The sequence below is a fragment of the Beta vulgaris genome, chromosome 7, assembly GCF_026745355.1.
Source record: "Beta vulgaris subsp. vulgaris cultivar EL10 chromosome 7, EL10.2, whole genome shotgun sequence".
Classification (NCBI taxonomy): Eukaryota; Viridiplantae; Streptophyta; class Magnoliopsida; order Caryophyllales; family Amaranthaceae; genus Beta; species Beta vulgaris.
In genome coordinates, this window is record NC_079208.1 from 36,004,738 (window position 1) to 36,021,415 (window position 16,678).

General features: G+C 40.7%; 1 long non-coding RNA gene across 1 annotated transcript; it reads left to right on the top strand.

The window, feature by feature from the left end:
* The first annotated feature begins 12,040 nt into the window (after nucleotides 1-12,040).
* LOC125499366 (uncharacterized) lies at nucleotides 12,041-15,618 on the top strand. Its single transcript, XR_007276214.2, has 2 exons — nucleotides 12,041-12,986; nucleotides 15,374-15,618. It is a non-coding gene; the product is annotated as an uncharacterized LOC125499366 (long non-coding RNA).
* The last annotated feature ends 1,060 nt before the right edge of the window (nucleotides 15,619-16,678 follow it).

The window sequence follows — 16,678 nt, forward strand, 5'->3', positions numbered from 1 at the left end:
CAATTCTGCATCTGTTCAAAGCAATGCAAGAAGCCCGACGTTGCTACTGTCATGGTACATGAAGCCAAAACAATTGAAGAACAATTGGTCGAGATGAAGAATCTCATACAAAGGATGATGAAGGATGGAGAAGAAAAAGACGCCCAGATTGCTGCCTTGCAGAAGAAGCTTGGAAAACGCCCTAGTGAAAGTGATTCGGATGCCGACAGCAATCAAAGCCGCGGATCCAAACATAGCTCGAAGGGTGAAAAGCCGGATGGTGATGCAGTAAGTGTTCAAAAATCCAGGATATGATAGCCAGTGCGCTCAAAATGCAATTGGTTGGAGATTCTCATGGCAATTATCGTTACGTAAAGCCATATACCAAGCGGATTGACAAGATGAAAATGCCAAGTAGCTATCAACCTCCAAAATTTCAACAATTTGATGGCAAGGGAAACCCTAAGCAGCATATAGCACATTTTGTGGAGACTTGCAACAATGCTGGGACCACAGGAGATTTGCTTGTTAAGCAATTTGTTCGTTCCCTTAAGGGAATCGCCTTCGATTGGTACACAGATCTTTCACCAGAATCCATCAGCAGTTGGGACCAGATGGAGGAAGAGTTCATGAACAGATTTTACAGTACGCGTCGCATAGTAAGCATGACAGAGTTAACCAAGACGCAACAATGGAAGGACGAGCCTGTTGTTGATTACATTAATCGATGGCGTGCTCTGAGTCTAGAGTGCAAGGATCGCCTGTCAGAAACTTCTGCTGTGGAGATGTGCATTCAAGGTATGAAATGGGATCTTTTGTACATTTTGCAGGGTATCAAACCAAAATCATTCCAGGAATTGGCAACAAGGGCCCATGATATGGAGCTTACTATCGCCAACCGTGAAGGAAGTTCTTCAGAGTACAAGAAGGAGAAGAAGGACTTCAAGAAGAATGACAAGCCTTTCAAGAGTTCTGCAAAGGAGTCTTTTGCAGTCACCACTACGCTCTGCTCCGGTGAAGATATCTGCAAAACCAAAAGATGAACAAAAGAAAGGGTCATTTGTTAAGAATGGTAAGAAAGATAGACTCACTTGAAAGAATTGCAGGCTAAGAAGTATCCCTTCCCAGATTCTGACTTAGCAGGAATGTTGGAGGATCTGCTCGAGAAGAGAATTATAGAATTGCCCGATTCCAAGCGACCGGAGGAGGCGAGAAGAACATCTGATCCGAACTATTGTCGTTACCACCGTTTGGTAAGTCATCCTATCGAGAAATGCATCACACTGAAGGAGAAGATCATGCAACTTGCCAATGACGGGAAGATTGTTCTAGATCTTGATGATACGGTGGAATCAAATCATGCTTCAGTTATTTTGGAAGCCTTCCCATACAACGACCGAGTGAAGCAAATAAGACTCATTCAGTTCGGAAGTCTGGAGCCAGTCATGGTGGAAGTGGTGGATTTGGCGTGCACATTGCATCACGAGTATTCGGATTTGGCTCCCATGCCTCATGAAGAAGAAGGCTGGACTTTAGTCACAAGAAGGAAGCAGAAAAAGAAGGTGACGCCAAAGGCACAACCTCTTCGACAAAGAAAACGACATCAAAAGAAGAAACATCCCAAACGCTCTAAGGTGAAGAAGGAGACAAAACCAACTAGGAAATATAATGTCTTACCTATTGATCTTCTTGAACAGGAGGCACGAATGCCCATCACCTTAGACGAATTCTTTCCTGAAGAATACTTCGAAGAAGTTTCAGTCAATATGGTGACCTGTGACGTGGAGGAAGAAGGAAAGGAGCAAGGTGGACAAAGCCATCTTCCAAAGAAAATCTCAATCATGGTAATGATCCTGTAAGAGACGCCAAAATTCTTGCATTGTTGGAAACAGTTCCTTCACGTATGGGATGGCGACAAGCTCTTTCCCTCCCAGAAGAAATGCGATTTGCTCTTGCACGCGCCATAGAAAATCCTACTCATTATACATCTAAGGAAAATATTGAGCAAGGAATTTATGACAACCATCCTGATCCTTGTGCGGCATGCAGCGCACTTGGCATTCACAGATGCTGATCTTATGTTGGGGTCAAAACCCCATAACAGACCACTCTTTGTTTGTGGGTATATTCGAAAGCAAAGGATAACCGCATTCTTATTGATGGAGGGTCCGCAGTCAATATCATGCCTAAGGCTACTATGGAGAAATTGAAGATCACTAGGGAGGATTGTCGGAAAGCCGCTTGATGATACAAGGATTCAATTTAGGAGGTCAACGAGCCATGGGATGATCAGAGTTGATTTGTCTATAGGGGAGATGATGGCAACCACAGTCTTCCATGTGATTGACTCGAAGACATCTTATAACTTGTTGTTAGGCGGCCCTGGATGCATGAAAATGGCGTTGTGGCATCAACCTTGCATCAATGCCTCAAATACTATAGAAATGGCGAAAGAAAGGTAAGTGCAGATGTGAACCCATTCTCTGAAGCTGAGTCACATTTTGCCGATGCGAAGTTCTATATTGAGCAGCAGGAGCCTCAAGAGGTCATGCCAGTAGAGATTGCATCTACAGGAAAGAGTGTTGTTGTCAAGCAAGAGCCAATCAAGACGGAGTTTCATTCGAAGAAGCTTGCAGTAGCAGAGATCATAGAGATTGATGAAAGCAAGGATGAGAAGGTCTCTTTGAAAGAAGATGTAGCCAAATCTACCTCAACGGGCCAGTGCTGCGCTATATTCCAATGTCAGGCGTAAGAAAGGTCAATCTCCTTTTGCACAATGTGGGGGGCAACGAAGCAAAAACGAAACCTGTACCAGCGCAGGGTGAAAGAAAACAAGTTATTTCTGAAAGAATGACTTTACCAGTGCAAAGGATAAGCGACTCAAAAATAAGCAGCGTGCCACTTCCGGGTTCGAGAAATCATCAGAAACGCCAAGCGCGAGAAAAGAAGGTTTTGATCCGGTTGCGTATAAGCTTATGGAGAACTCTGGATACGATTTCTCTAATCCAGAGCCTATGGGGAAGGTCATAGAAGCTAAAGCTTATGGCCTCAGCAAGACTCAGCAAAATCTCCAGAAGCAAGGAGAGCGTGTTTTTGTGAAGAAGGTTGGCCTGGGATTCACGGAATCTAAGCCGGTTAGAATAACAGCACGACGAAGACCAATACAAGCAACACAATACATTGCAGTTGAAGAATTGGAGGAAAGTGAAGGAGAAAATACTTTGCCAATCAGATGGAATCTGTCTTTGACAGGATTAAACCTGCTTCGATTCAACCACAATGTTCGGTGTTTGACAGGCTTGAAGGACGAGAAAAGTCTCCATCGTCAAGTCCGATCTTTCAACGGTTAGCTGGAAGGCGCAAGGATGCAACACCATATTCATCTAAAAGAAGCGTCTTCAACAGACTGGGAAAAGACACGCAGTGCAAGAAATCTGTCTTCAGTCGAATTGGAAAAAGCAAAGTTAATTCCAAACAACAATGGCGACGGAAGGATGTAGTAAAGGTGGAAGGTGAATTCAAATTGGAGAAGGAGGTCAGAAGTACCATACCATCTCGAATGAAGCTTTCTCAACTTTAGAGGTAAAAATGGGCAAGTCTCTTACTGTGCGAGGCCACACCATAGTTCTCACAAATCAAAACCTCTATTGTCCAAAATGAAGGGTCAGATGAAGAAACGGCCGCCTCCTGCAATCATGTCACGGTTTGTGAAGCTGAAGGCCAAGATGAGGAAGTGGAAACGGCCGAGGCCCCGAAAACACTCGAAGATGGAGGTCAGTCCACAGTCGATGATCTAAAAGAGTTGAGTCTTGGCACTCCAGATGAGCCACGACCAATTTTTGTCAGTGCATTGCTCACCCACGAAGAAAAAAGCGTATCTTGTGCTACTCATGGAGTATAAGATGTCTTTGCATGGAGCTATAAAGAGATGCCCGGGTTAGATCCAAGAGTGGAGTACATCGTTTAGCCATAAAGAAAGGGGTTTCATCAAAGAACAGCCTCAAAGACGCTTTCGACCTGAGTTAATACCTGAAATTGAAAATGAAGTTAATAAGCTCATCGATGCAGGTTTCATTCGTGAAGTCAAATATCCTACATGGATCGCAAATATTGTCCCTGTGAGGAAGAAAAATGGTCAGTTGCGTGTATGCGTAGATTTCAGGGACCTGAATGATGCGTGTCCCAAGGATGATTTCCCGTTGCCAGTCACTGAAATAATGATTGATGCTACGACCGGCCATGAAGCCTTGTCTTTCATGGATTGCACTGCAGGATATAATCAGATCCTGATGGCTCCAAAAGATCAAGAAGCAACAGCTTTTCGCACACCAAAAGGCATATTCTGCTATAAGGTGATGCCCTTTGGCTTAAAAAATGCAGGAGCCACCTATCAACGTGCAATGCAAAAGATCTTTGAAGACATGATGCACAAGACGGTTGAGTGCTATGTCGACATTGTTGTCAAATCAAAGAAGCGAGGCGATCATTTACTTCACTTGCGTAACGTGTTTGAGAAATTGCGTAGGTATCAGTTAAAGATGAATCCTATGAAGTGCGCATTTGGGGTCACCTCTGGTAAGTTCTTGGGATTCGTTGTGAGACATAGGGGAATTGAGATTGACCAATCCAAGATCATAGCAATCCAAGACATGCCACCTCCACGAAATCTTAGAGAATTACGCGGACTCCAAGGAAGGCTAGCCTACATCCGACGCTTCATCTCAAACTTAGCTGGGCGATGCCATCCCTTTAGTCATCTTATGAAGAAAGGTGCTCCATTCGAATGGGACGAGTCATGTCACAGGGCCTTCGAAAGCATCAAAAAGTACTTATCTACACCTCCGGTCTTGGGGGCACCAGTTCCAGAAGGCCTCTCATTCTCTACATCGCAGCTCAAGAAAGATCATTGGGGCATTATGTGCACAAGAAAACGATGAAGGTAAAGAAAAAGCTCTATACTACCTTAGTCGAACATTGGTGGGGCAGAACTGAATTATTCTCCCATTGAGAAGATGTGTTTAGCGTTGATTTTTGCCATTCAAAAATTGAAGCATTACATGCAAGCACACACCGTGCGGGTGATCTCCAAAGCGGATCCCATTAAGTATATCTTGTCAAGGCCAGTATTGTCCGGACGAATCGCGAAGTGGGCAATTCTCATAAGCCAACATGACATTGTATACGTCTCTCAGAAGGCGATTAAGGGGCAAGCTTTGGCGGATTTCTTGGCGGATCATCCAACCCCGTCAGATTGGGAACTCTCAGACGATTTACCTGGAGAGGAAGTCTTCTATATCGACATCTTGCCACCATGGGAAATGTACTTGATGGCGCGCGCGACAAGATGGTGCTGGGGCCGGAGTGATTCTTATTTCTCCTGAAAAACATATCCTCACGTACTCTTTTGTTCTTACCGAGCTTTGTTCCAATAATGTCGCTGAGTACCAGGCGCTTATTTTTGGACTTCAAATGGCCAAAGAGATGGAGATCCAGGACTGGATGTTTATGGAGATTCCAAATTGGTGATACATCAGCTGCTTAATGATTATGATGTCAAGAAAGAGGATTTGATACCCTATCACAGACATGCTTCACAATTGTTGGGGACATTTCACAGCGTCAAATTACAGCACGTTCCAAGGAGTGCCAATAAGATGGCAGACGCACTTGCTAACCTTGCAGCCACATTGGCACTGGGGGCAGAAGAAAGCATGTCAGTCCGGTTTGCAATCGATGGGTGGTGACACCTCTTGAAGATGGAATAGAAGAAGGTGCCAATGCAGTCTCAGTTTATGAAGTAAATGTAAATGATTGGCGTCAACCACTCATAGATTACTTAGAACATGGAAAGTTGCCAAGTGATCCTAAACACAAGACGGAAATTCGACGACGAGCTCCGCGCTTCATCTACTACAAGGAGACGCTTTATAAACGTTCATTTCTTGGAACCTGGTTGCGGTGCCTTGGAGACGAAGAAGCGATCAAAACATTAGAAGAGGCTCATTCAGGAGTTTGCGGTGCCCATCAAGCTGGTCCAAAGCTTCACGATCGGATCAAAAGATTGGGGTATTTTTGGCCAACCATGGTTCAAGATTCCATGGAATTTGCAAAAAGATGCGAAGCTTGTCAGTATCATTCCAATTTCATTCATCAGCCTCCGGAGCCACTGCATCCTACTGTGACATCTTGGCCATTTGAAGCGTGGGGTCTCGACGTTGTTGGTCCAATCACACCAAAGTCCCCGGCCGGCCACGCCTACATCCTCGCAGGCACAGACTATTTCTCCAAATGGGCAGAAGCAGTTGCTCTTCGAGAAGTTAAGAAGGAAAATGTCGTTGATTTTGTTCGAAATTACATCATATATCGCTACGGTGTACCTCGTTATATAATCACAGACAATGGCACACCATTTTGCAACAGATTGATGACAAGCCTCTGTGAGAAGTTCAAATTTGCACAAGTAAGTCCTCGATGTATAACGCTCCTGCTAATGGGTTGGCTGAGGCTTTCAACAAAACACTTTGCACTTTGCTCAGTAAGGTTGTATCGAAGCATAAGCGAGATTGGCATGAGAAGCTCGGTGAAGCATTGTGGGCATATCGTACTACGTATAAAACACCAACTCAATCAACACCCTATGCACTCGTGTATGGAGTAGAGTCAGTATTGCCATTGGAAATACAAGTCCCATCATTGAGGATAGCCATTCAAGAAGATCTTACGGCGGAAGAAAATGCTAAGATTCGGCTGGCAGAATTAGAAGCACTTGATGAAAAAAGACTTGAAGCACAACAGAAGTTGGAATGCTACCAAGCCCGTCTGACACGTGCATTCAATAAAAAGGTGCGAGTACGTTCTTTTGAAGTTGGAGATATGGTCCTTGCCGTGAAGAGGCCCATCATTGTCTCTCGCAAAACAGGGAGCAAGTTCGACTCAAAATGGGATGGCCCGTATGCGGTTCAGGAAGTATACACAAATGGAGCATACAAGATTGTTGATGCTGATGGATTGCGCATAGGCCCTATCAACGGGAAGTTCTTGAAGCGTTACTATCCTTGAAGTCTTTCACCATGTACACTCCTAAGCAAGAGTATAAACTGCATATTCATGTAATAAACACAAAAAAAAATTAGTGTTAGACGAACTACGTTGGCTTGATCTTGTGGAGTGAATTCCTTTGCTTCACAAGTACGTAGGCAGCTTGAAGAAGTCATCTATACTTCAAGTCCAGCCCCACCAAAAAAAGAAAAAAACAAAAAATACCCTTCATTGTAATACTCCTGGCCCGCAAGAGTATAAACTGTGAACGGCGAAAAAACAAAATAATAATAATAAAAAAAATATAATACTTCTGGCCCGCAAGAGTATAAACTGTGAACGGCGAAAACCAAAATGAAAAATATAATACTCCTGGCCCGCAAGAGTATAAACTGTGAACGGCGAAAACCAAAATGAAAATGTAATACTCCTGGCCCGCAAGAGTATAAACTGTGAACGGTTTAAAAAAATAAATAAAACATAAACATTCAGACATGTGTTTTATAAGAGAATCAAACGCGTATTGCAAGTATTCTTTATTACTAAGACAAATGGTCATGTGTTCTATTTCACAAAAGAGAATGGAATAACAAACTAAGACAATTCACTAGTCTCATAAGTCAAAACTAACAAAAAAGGAGTGGAAGAAAAGAGTGATCTACGGTTCCCATCGCAGGGTCTTCAACGCCTCATGGACCTCATCAAGACACTCCTTTGTTGCCAATAGCTCAGTCTCCACTCGCTTGACATCGACAACTCGTTCTTCAAGAGAAGTATGTGATTTTGTCAAGACTTTCACTGTTGTTGCGTGCTCCTCAAGAAGGTGTTTTGAATCTGCAATGACTATCACAAGATTGTTCTCCTTGATGGAGAGCTCTGCGAGTTCTGCCTTCAGTCGAGTTTGGTTTTGGTGGATGTCTTTCATATCTCCTTCAAGTGTCCGAACTCGTTCTTCTTCCTTTTGGCGACGACTCATAGCACTACTCAAGTCTGCTTCTACCGTCAAAAGTTGTTGCTCAAGCACGCTCAAAACAGGTTTCTCTGCATGCGTCTTCTGTTGAGAACGAAATCTCGAGCCACACTCTATGTACTTTTCAGCAAGCCCTTGTAAGAAGGAAATATCGATACCTTTGCTTGTAATATACTGGAAAAGTTCTTCACATTCCTACTTTAAGTCGTGAATTTCATCCAGAGGGGTTTCCAATAGCTTCTTCTTAATGGACTCGACCATATAGCTCGCAGCATGTCGTTCTGCTCGTAAGATCACATCTCGAACATTTTGAGAGGGCGTCTTAGCAGAAACAGTAGGGACATCAACAATGTCGCTAGAATCACGCATCAAAATGCAGGCGGCAGTTTGGACTATGACAGGATCATGAGAGGCGTCAATCAACTCTTGATCCGGAGAAGCGAATGTATTGTTGCAGGCTCGAAGCTCCTCAGCAATGTCCATTTCACTCTGGTCATCCTAAATACACAAAGAAAGAGGTAGGATGTAAGAATCAAAAACAAAAAGAAAAAAAAGAATGAGGTAGAACATTAAGCAACTTACTTGTGTTTCCTCATGATCTGATTCCTCATCATAGCCATTACCGAAGATGTCGTCAAAAACCGATTTCTCGTCTTTACCACCTTTTGCAACAACTTCACGCGGAAGGGGAGGTACACAATGACTCGTTAGCTTGACCTTCAGCTTGCGTTTCTCTTCAGGCTCGATGAGAATCTTGGCAGCTTTCTCCTTTGGTGAACTAGGAGAATCATTCACCTTTCTTTTTCTTAACTTACTCTGGCCACGAGTTTTAGAGACATCTGGAGGACTCGAAGGGCGCAACGAATAAGTTAGTGAATAGACCGATTTCCACCAAGATACAAAGGCAGGGGTAGTCCGAGCTTGGATGCTAGTACAACGACCAGGTATCAGGAAAGAGGAGTTGGTCCCAAGGAGAACACTCGTGCTGAATAAGCTAAATAAGCGATCCTGTCTGGGAAATTTTTGGATCTCCAGCTCGCCAGGCAAATCTTGGTAAAAACCAAATTGGCGACTAAACCTATGAGGGCTGTACTGCTGAATCACGAAGCAATTATCATGCCTCAAGGTTACAAAGCTAGATCTCATACTAAGGAATAGTCCGGCAGTCTGACGGGATTGCATATTATCATCAATAAAATCTTCATCCCTGCTTCTGTTCACAAAAGTAGCAAGCCAAGAAATTGACTTGTTCGATCGGATAAGAGACCTTGCTTCTGAGCTATTGAAAGATAAGGCCGCTTCATGACCGTGAAAATTAATCATACGGGCACCAACTGAAACATGTGCGGTTGAGCGATGGCTTGGAAAGTAGCTGGCGATCCAAGCATATACAAAATGCGCAGGAAATGAACCCGGATGTTTGCCTGGTGAAGAGGAAATACAAAGCTCTCCCATGCCTCTATAAATGCTCGCAAGGACAGGAATAGCTAAGGAAATTTCACGACCGCTTGCAAGGTATGATGCAGGTTTGAAAACGCCAGGACGAATATGACCCTAATTCTTTAAAGGAAGGGCAAAAGAGCAAATCCAGCATGAAAGGAAAGCTGCGAGATAGGTTTCACGACGATGAGCCTCCGGAATGTCTAGGTCAAGAAGCGCTCCATGAGTAGTGTCGCCCCATGGCTGAGGGTTCCCAAATGCTGAAAAATCTTTGGCATATACGGGGTAAATCGCTTTTTTTCGTGTGCTTTTGGGTGGTGCTGAGTACTTGGGAGAGTCACGGAACCAAAAGCGGCACCATTCTTCAAAAGTGACACCTGTCCTGTTAGATTTTGTTGTTAAATGGCGAAAAGCTTTAAACAAGTATGCACAACTGTGGGGAAGACGTAGATCGTGCTCCGCTTTGGATTCTTCAAACACTTTGGCAGGGATCACCTCGTCATAAAGAAGACCAGAGATGGGCAAACCACCAAGGACATGAATGTCCCACAAGCTGATAGACATCTCTCCCTCCGAAAGAAGTACAGTGTTCGTTAGAGGGCACCATGATTCGCAGAAGGTTTGCATAACTGAAACGTCACACCTATAAATGAACATGGATGCATAGACAGCATCGAGTAGATGGATACGGGAAAGGGCACTTCTGAAATGGCGCAAGATGTCTTCTAACCACTCCCAATAGTAGGGGATGTGCCTGAATTCGACTCCAATGTGCATATTCGGACTCCACCTAGCCTCTTTTTGTGAAATGCGTTCATGAAGTGTAGGCAGTGGTTTGATCTCAGTGCATGAATAATGATGGGAGGCGAGAAGAACTGGTTTCGAGGGTCTCTGTGCAGATGGTTTGCCTTCACAAATGTCTTTCCACCAATATTTCAGGCTGGGAGGGTAATGTAATACTACCCAATCCTTCGCAAAAGGTCCGATCATGGGGCTATATGGACGTAATTGGGCTTTAAGTTCATCGTTTGCATCGTCAACAGTCTCCATATGATCTCCAGTAGATGCCTTGACGGATTCAAATCGCACCATGTTGTTCCTGAAAAATTAAAAAGGAAGTAAAGTCGAAATTGTACATATATTTTATGTATGTATAATAAGACAAAAGTTCAAAAAACAAAAAAATCAAAATCAAGACCTTATGGTGCGTTAATGCTAGTAGTGTGTTAACTATTTTTATTAAGAAACAATTCAAAAAAAAAAAAAGAGAAAAAAGAAGGAAAAGAAAAGAAAAGAGATGAACAAGGTTAGTGGTAAAAAAAAACATGACCCACGTTGCTTTGTGAAACAAACAAAAAAAATGATAAAAAAAAAAGAAGTAAAAAAAAAAAAAAAAAAAAAAAAAAAAAAAAATGTGAGCATATTACAAGAAGATTATGTGAACATGTGATGAATATATGGCTATATTCTATATATAAAACAAAATGGACAAAAGGAAGAAGAATAAGGTGCAGTACATCTACATCATAATTCCTACAGCCACAATCAACCATATATCATATGGTTTTGGCGGGAAAAAAAAAAAAAAAACTTGTCATTCTTATTCTCTCTCATAAAAGCACAGGCACCTATGCATATTAGTAATTCAGAGCCATGACAGAAACAAAAACACAAAACCCACATAAACATCAAAAGGTTCTGCTTTAAATCCAAGAATGAAACCCATAAAAAAATTCATAACTTTCTGAAGTCCACAACAGTGACGATTGAAGGAGAAGCACATTATGGTTTGGTCATCAACAAGCAAACAAACAGTAACGAAGCTCCGATAACCAAGAAGAAGAAAAATTTACCTTCTTGATCGTACACTAACTTCTCGGTGCAATGCTTATATGACGGGCGAGAAGGAGTTTTGTCGACACCACCACGGCTTCGGAAACGCAGGGCTCGAGGTAGTGCAATGCGGGTGTGTAGTGCTGGCGAGACCACGTCTCGGTAAAACAGGGCCTCGGGGCAGTGCAATGCGGGTGTGGTAGTGCTGGCGAGACCACGGCTCGGTAACACAGGGCCTCGGGGCAGTGCAGTGGTGGCTGTGCTAGTATAGCTTTGTGCTCGGCTTTATGCTCGGCGTCGGTTTCGGGTCCTCCGCGTCGGAGAAGGTTGCTTCTTGCTTTGATGATGGAGTAAAATTGGTGGCGTCAAAGGTGTATATATATAGTGTGGAAGGAAGTTTTGAGTTGGATAAAAAAAAAATCTATAAATTTATCTATCCTAAAACGTAAAGGATTTAGATTGATTTTTAGGTTGAAATTTTTTATCTCCTTCGACCTATAGTTCAGTTAAAACTGGAAGATAAACAATTGTTCAGGGGATAAGTTTTTGAGTTGGATAAAACTCTGAAAATTTACTTATCCTAAACCACAAAAGATTTGGATTAAAGTTTGAAGTAACAATTATCTCCTTCAAATTTCGAAAAATCCGGCCAAACATGGAAGACGAGCGTTTTGATGAAAGAGCAAATTATATCCTGATTTGGAAAGTCAACCGCAAAAATACTTGTGGGCTTCGATTTTTTGTGTAAGACCAAATTCTATTATGATTTGATTACTAAAAGCAAAGTCAACCTAAAGAATATTTGGTGGGCTTGACCATGACAAAAGTCATGTGGTTATATCAAGACAATATGGCCATGGGCTTGGATGTTAAAAAAAAAAAAAAATCGAGACTTAATCACAGTCAAAACACTCAAACTCGTGTATGTGATATAGTCTCGAGGGGGCAATTTGTAGGCATAAAATTTTTATTATATGCCACGTCACACATTAAAGTCAAATGTTAACTTTTATTAATAAATGATCTTCTAAATTAATTAATTTGGGCTCACCATTAAACGTGGTCTATATTAATTAAATCATTTATTATTGAGTTTTGGACTCATTAAATGAAAGTTGGACTTTTATGTTTGTGAGGCCCAAGAGGCAGGTCAAGTGAAAACCTAGGGTTCTTCTAACTCTATAAATAGAGAGCTCCCCCTCATTTGTCAGGGGAACAAAAAAAAAAAGAGAGAAGACTAAAAAAAGAGAGAGAAAGCTGCTCCAGAGTTCAGAACCTCTCCCACTCCACCGTTCTATTCTAAAAAAACATCAAGAAAAACCAAATCATTCGTGGAGATCGAATCAGTGGATATTTAATTTAGAGATTGTACTCATAATTTTACATTAATAAAATTATCATTTGTTCACATATTTTGATTCCATTTTGCAGACATCTAAAATTTGTGTTTACAATCCTCACACCCAAGAAACCCTAACTCCCCTCTCAATTCTCCAGTTAATACAACGACGAACCCCCACGAGTTTTTGTCTTTCATCAACGGCGAACGAAGCTTCACAAGTCATCTCGCGAAGATTGCGAAAAGATCAAGCGAAGAATGATGTCGCGAAGAAGATGAAGATCTCGCCATTGAATTTTCCAATTTAGGGTTTGTAATTTCGGGGTTTTGCTTTTGTTCGTTACAAATATCAAGATGAGGCTGTGAAGGCTGTTGAAAAGCTTGATGGTTGGTGTTTTTCTTCCGCTCAATTTCTTGATTTTCCTGAATTTCCAGTTTTAATATGCATGCGTAGTTGTTAATGGTAGAGAGATAATGGTTCAGTTTGCAAAATATGGTCCAAATGCTGAGCGAATGTACGTTTTAAATGATTACGATTCTTGTATTAATGTTTTTGGTGTTTCGAATTTCGTTTTTGTTAAAAATATGAAGAATCACGTATGGTTTATGTTTTGTTTGATCTGTAGACTTCTTGCTCTTCCTGAGTTTACAGATTGTGCGGTAACATATTATCATAATGCGAAAATCACATATAAAGATATATAACAAGAACAATATTAAAGAATACACAAAGAAATAATGTAGGATCCGAAAATTTAGAGAAACCACCATCTAATGTTAGTCTTAGAATGATTTATGATATGTTGATATATAGAAAGCACTATGATCTGTTTATCTCTCTCTATATTATTAGATCTAATTAGTCTAATTGTGTTTGTACTCATAACTCGTATCCCCCAGGATTTCTCTCAACACTCTAAACTTGGAATTATATTCTCAAATAATCTAACAATGCATGTATACCCGGTGGAAAATATAAGCATCATTAGTGAGAGTCAGTTTTGACATAATAATCGAGTTCGGCGAAGTGTCCAATGAAAACTTGAAAAAAAGGCAATTGGAAATTTGGTGATCACCTGGAGTAGCCATGGACTGATATAATTTGCCTTTTCCTTCTTAGTTGAAGGGTCAAGCCACTACCTCTAAATTTCTATATGCTCTGAGTTTTCATTTCGGTAGGTGTCATTCCTCTTTCAATAACTTTCATTAAGGCTCCGTTTGGTAGGGCGTAAAATGTTTTCCCAGAAAACTGTTTTCCTCTATTTTCAGTTTTACATTGTTTGGTTGGCAAAAGAGTGTAAAACCATTTTCCCTTGGGGGTAAAATTACTCTCCCAATGATGGAAAACCATTTTCCTTTCAAAATGAAGGGAAAACTATTTTCCTTATCTCTCTTGTACACTCCTCTCACCACCTCCTTACTTTCCCTTTAATTTTTCTTTCATTTAATTTTTCTTACATCGAACTAAACAACGGAAAACTAATTTTGGAATTGTGTTTTCCATTGTAAATTGTTTTCCATGAAAATCATTTTACACTGAAAATATTTTACGCCCTACCAAACGGAGCCTAAGGGTGGGAACTATATAGAAAATGGCAAAATATTATGGAAGTGCATTAGTTCCTTGTTTTGCATGATTTCAAGGTTCACTCAATAATCTATCTTAAATGAACAAACTACGACGCTTTAGATTTGTTATAATTGCCACATTACGAATCAAAATATGAAATTCTTTACCTTTATTTGGAATTTCTTCCTCTCTGCAGTTTATATATAAGAATTAAATATTGGAATGAGAGACCCAGTTGCAAATACCTAAGTATATAGATGAAAACATTATCAATTTCTTCAATGTGTCTCGATATGAACATGCCTCTTGCTCTTATAAGACATTCTTTAACTTGTCTCTTATTGGAATTTGAGTCCATTAAAAATTTGTTATCGTCGTAGTTGCTTGGAATTTGACCTCAACTTCTTGTCTCTTTCTCCATCTAATGCATAAATTTGTTTTCTATTTTACAATATGACTCCTCTGATTTGTTAGTAGCAGGCATGTATTTATGTACTATTGTTGCTTGAGCTGCTTACATCCTATCTTTTATGATTACTTATACTACATGCTTCACGGTTTATGTTTTTAGCATATATGTGGAAACGAGAGCAGTGACGATATTTTGGATTATGTCATGTAGCTCGATTTTCAATTCAGCTTATTCTATTTTCTTAATTGCTTGGTAGATGCTGGTGGTTGATTAAAGAAACATAATTAATTGAGGGATTTGTAATCTGGGCAAAGCAGATGAAAGGTGACTGATATAGTCCAATTAAAACTATGAAAATTTAATTGGTTACATAGAACTGCCTGTTTATTAGTAATATCAGTGACACTTTAGTTTACATGCAAGTAATTGGTGTTAGTCAAGCATTGAACAATCTCTTAGTTTTCTGTAGACTGTATTCGAAGATGTTGAACTTGTATCAGGGCTTTAAATGGTTTAATGTTTTGAAAAATGTAAACATCAGTTTATACTATCGAGCAAATTCGAGCTTCTCTCTCGATCGATCTTTCTTTTCATTTGCTTGTCACTTTACTGTTATGATTTGGAAAATTAGACTTGTAATTTATAAGGTTGCCCTTTTATGAGAAAAGGGAGTTTTATAACGTTGTAGTTTTATGCAATAATATGAAGTATCTAGTTTTGCATACATTGAAAAGCTTTTGCATTTCTTGTCATTTTCTATGGTTATATTTGACTCATTCTTCTTTCTTACAGCTCCAATCCTTTTAAGCAGCATATGTCAAACATGATTATGAATCTGGTTAAGATAATACAACAATGGTGGCTTTTTAAGATGAACTTTGACAAAGTTGGCGGTTTAGAAGATGCTATTAAAGCTAGTTATGGCAGAGATATGTATTTTTTAAATACTAAAATGACAAGGTTGTAAATAGTCTTAGCTACTTTGTGACAATATTTTATACTCATGATATCAAGCTTGACTTGTACAGCTTTATGAACCCAACATCTGGCAGCTTTATGAACCCAACATCTGGCAGTTTTTTTTTTAATTTAGAACAATACTAACTGATCCGGTTCTTCCAGAAAATCGGATCAGTTAGTTTAACATAACATACATAATAACATGGCGCCAAGTAAAAGTAATCCGGTTTTGAAGAAAAATCGGATTAGTTAATAATATTAACTGATCCAGTTTTCCTTCAAAATCGGATCAGTAAATAATTAACTGATCCGATTTAAGACCACATCAGTTAATTTATGAAAACTGCCGTGAGCCCACCTGATGGCTGATGCGGACCAAAACCGCACCAGTAAGCCCGGTTTTGACCGTATGAGATGGACTTTTTGACACTAGTGGGATGCCACTTTTGATTTTCCTGATGCTTGTTTGGAGTCCTTTAACAGGATTAAGAAAGCATTAATAACTTCTCCAATTATATAACCACTGAATTAGGATTTGCCGTCGTCGAGATCATGTGTGATGCTAGTGATTATGCTGTGGGACTGTGCTTGGCTAAAGGAAAAATAAGGTGTTATATGCCATCTACTATGCAAGCAAAACCTTGGATGGAGCTCAAATGAATTATGCTACTACTGAAAAGGAGCTCATTGCGATTGTTTATGCCCATGATAAGTTTCGAATCTATCTCATTGGTTTCGAAAGTCATTATTCACACTAATCATTCCCCAAGTATTTGTTGGCCAAGAAAGAGGCAAAGCCGAGGCTCATTCGATGTATTCTTCTTCTTCAAGAGTTTGATCTGGAGATACGAGATAAGAAGGATGCTAAGAACGTTGTTGCACATCATCTCTCTCATTTGAGGTTTGAGTCGAGCTCATATCTAATGGGGGAAAAAACAGAAAGGGCTCCGCAGGAAGGGCCGCGCTTTTCGTAAAAGCGCAGCCCTACTAGTGAAGGGCTGCGCTTTTTTTAAAAAGCGCAGCCCTACATAGCAGAAGGGCTGCGCTTTTAGGAAAAGCGCAACCCTTCCGTAGGTAAGAAGGGCTGCGCTTTTCTAGCGCAGCCCTACTTAAAAAGTGAAGGGCTGCTACTGAAAG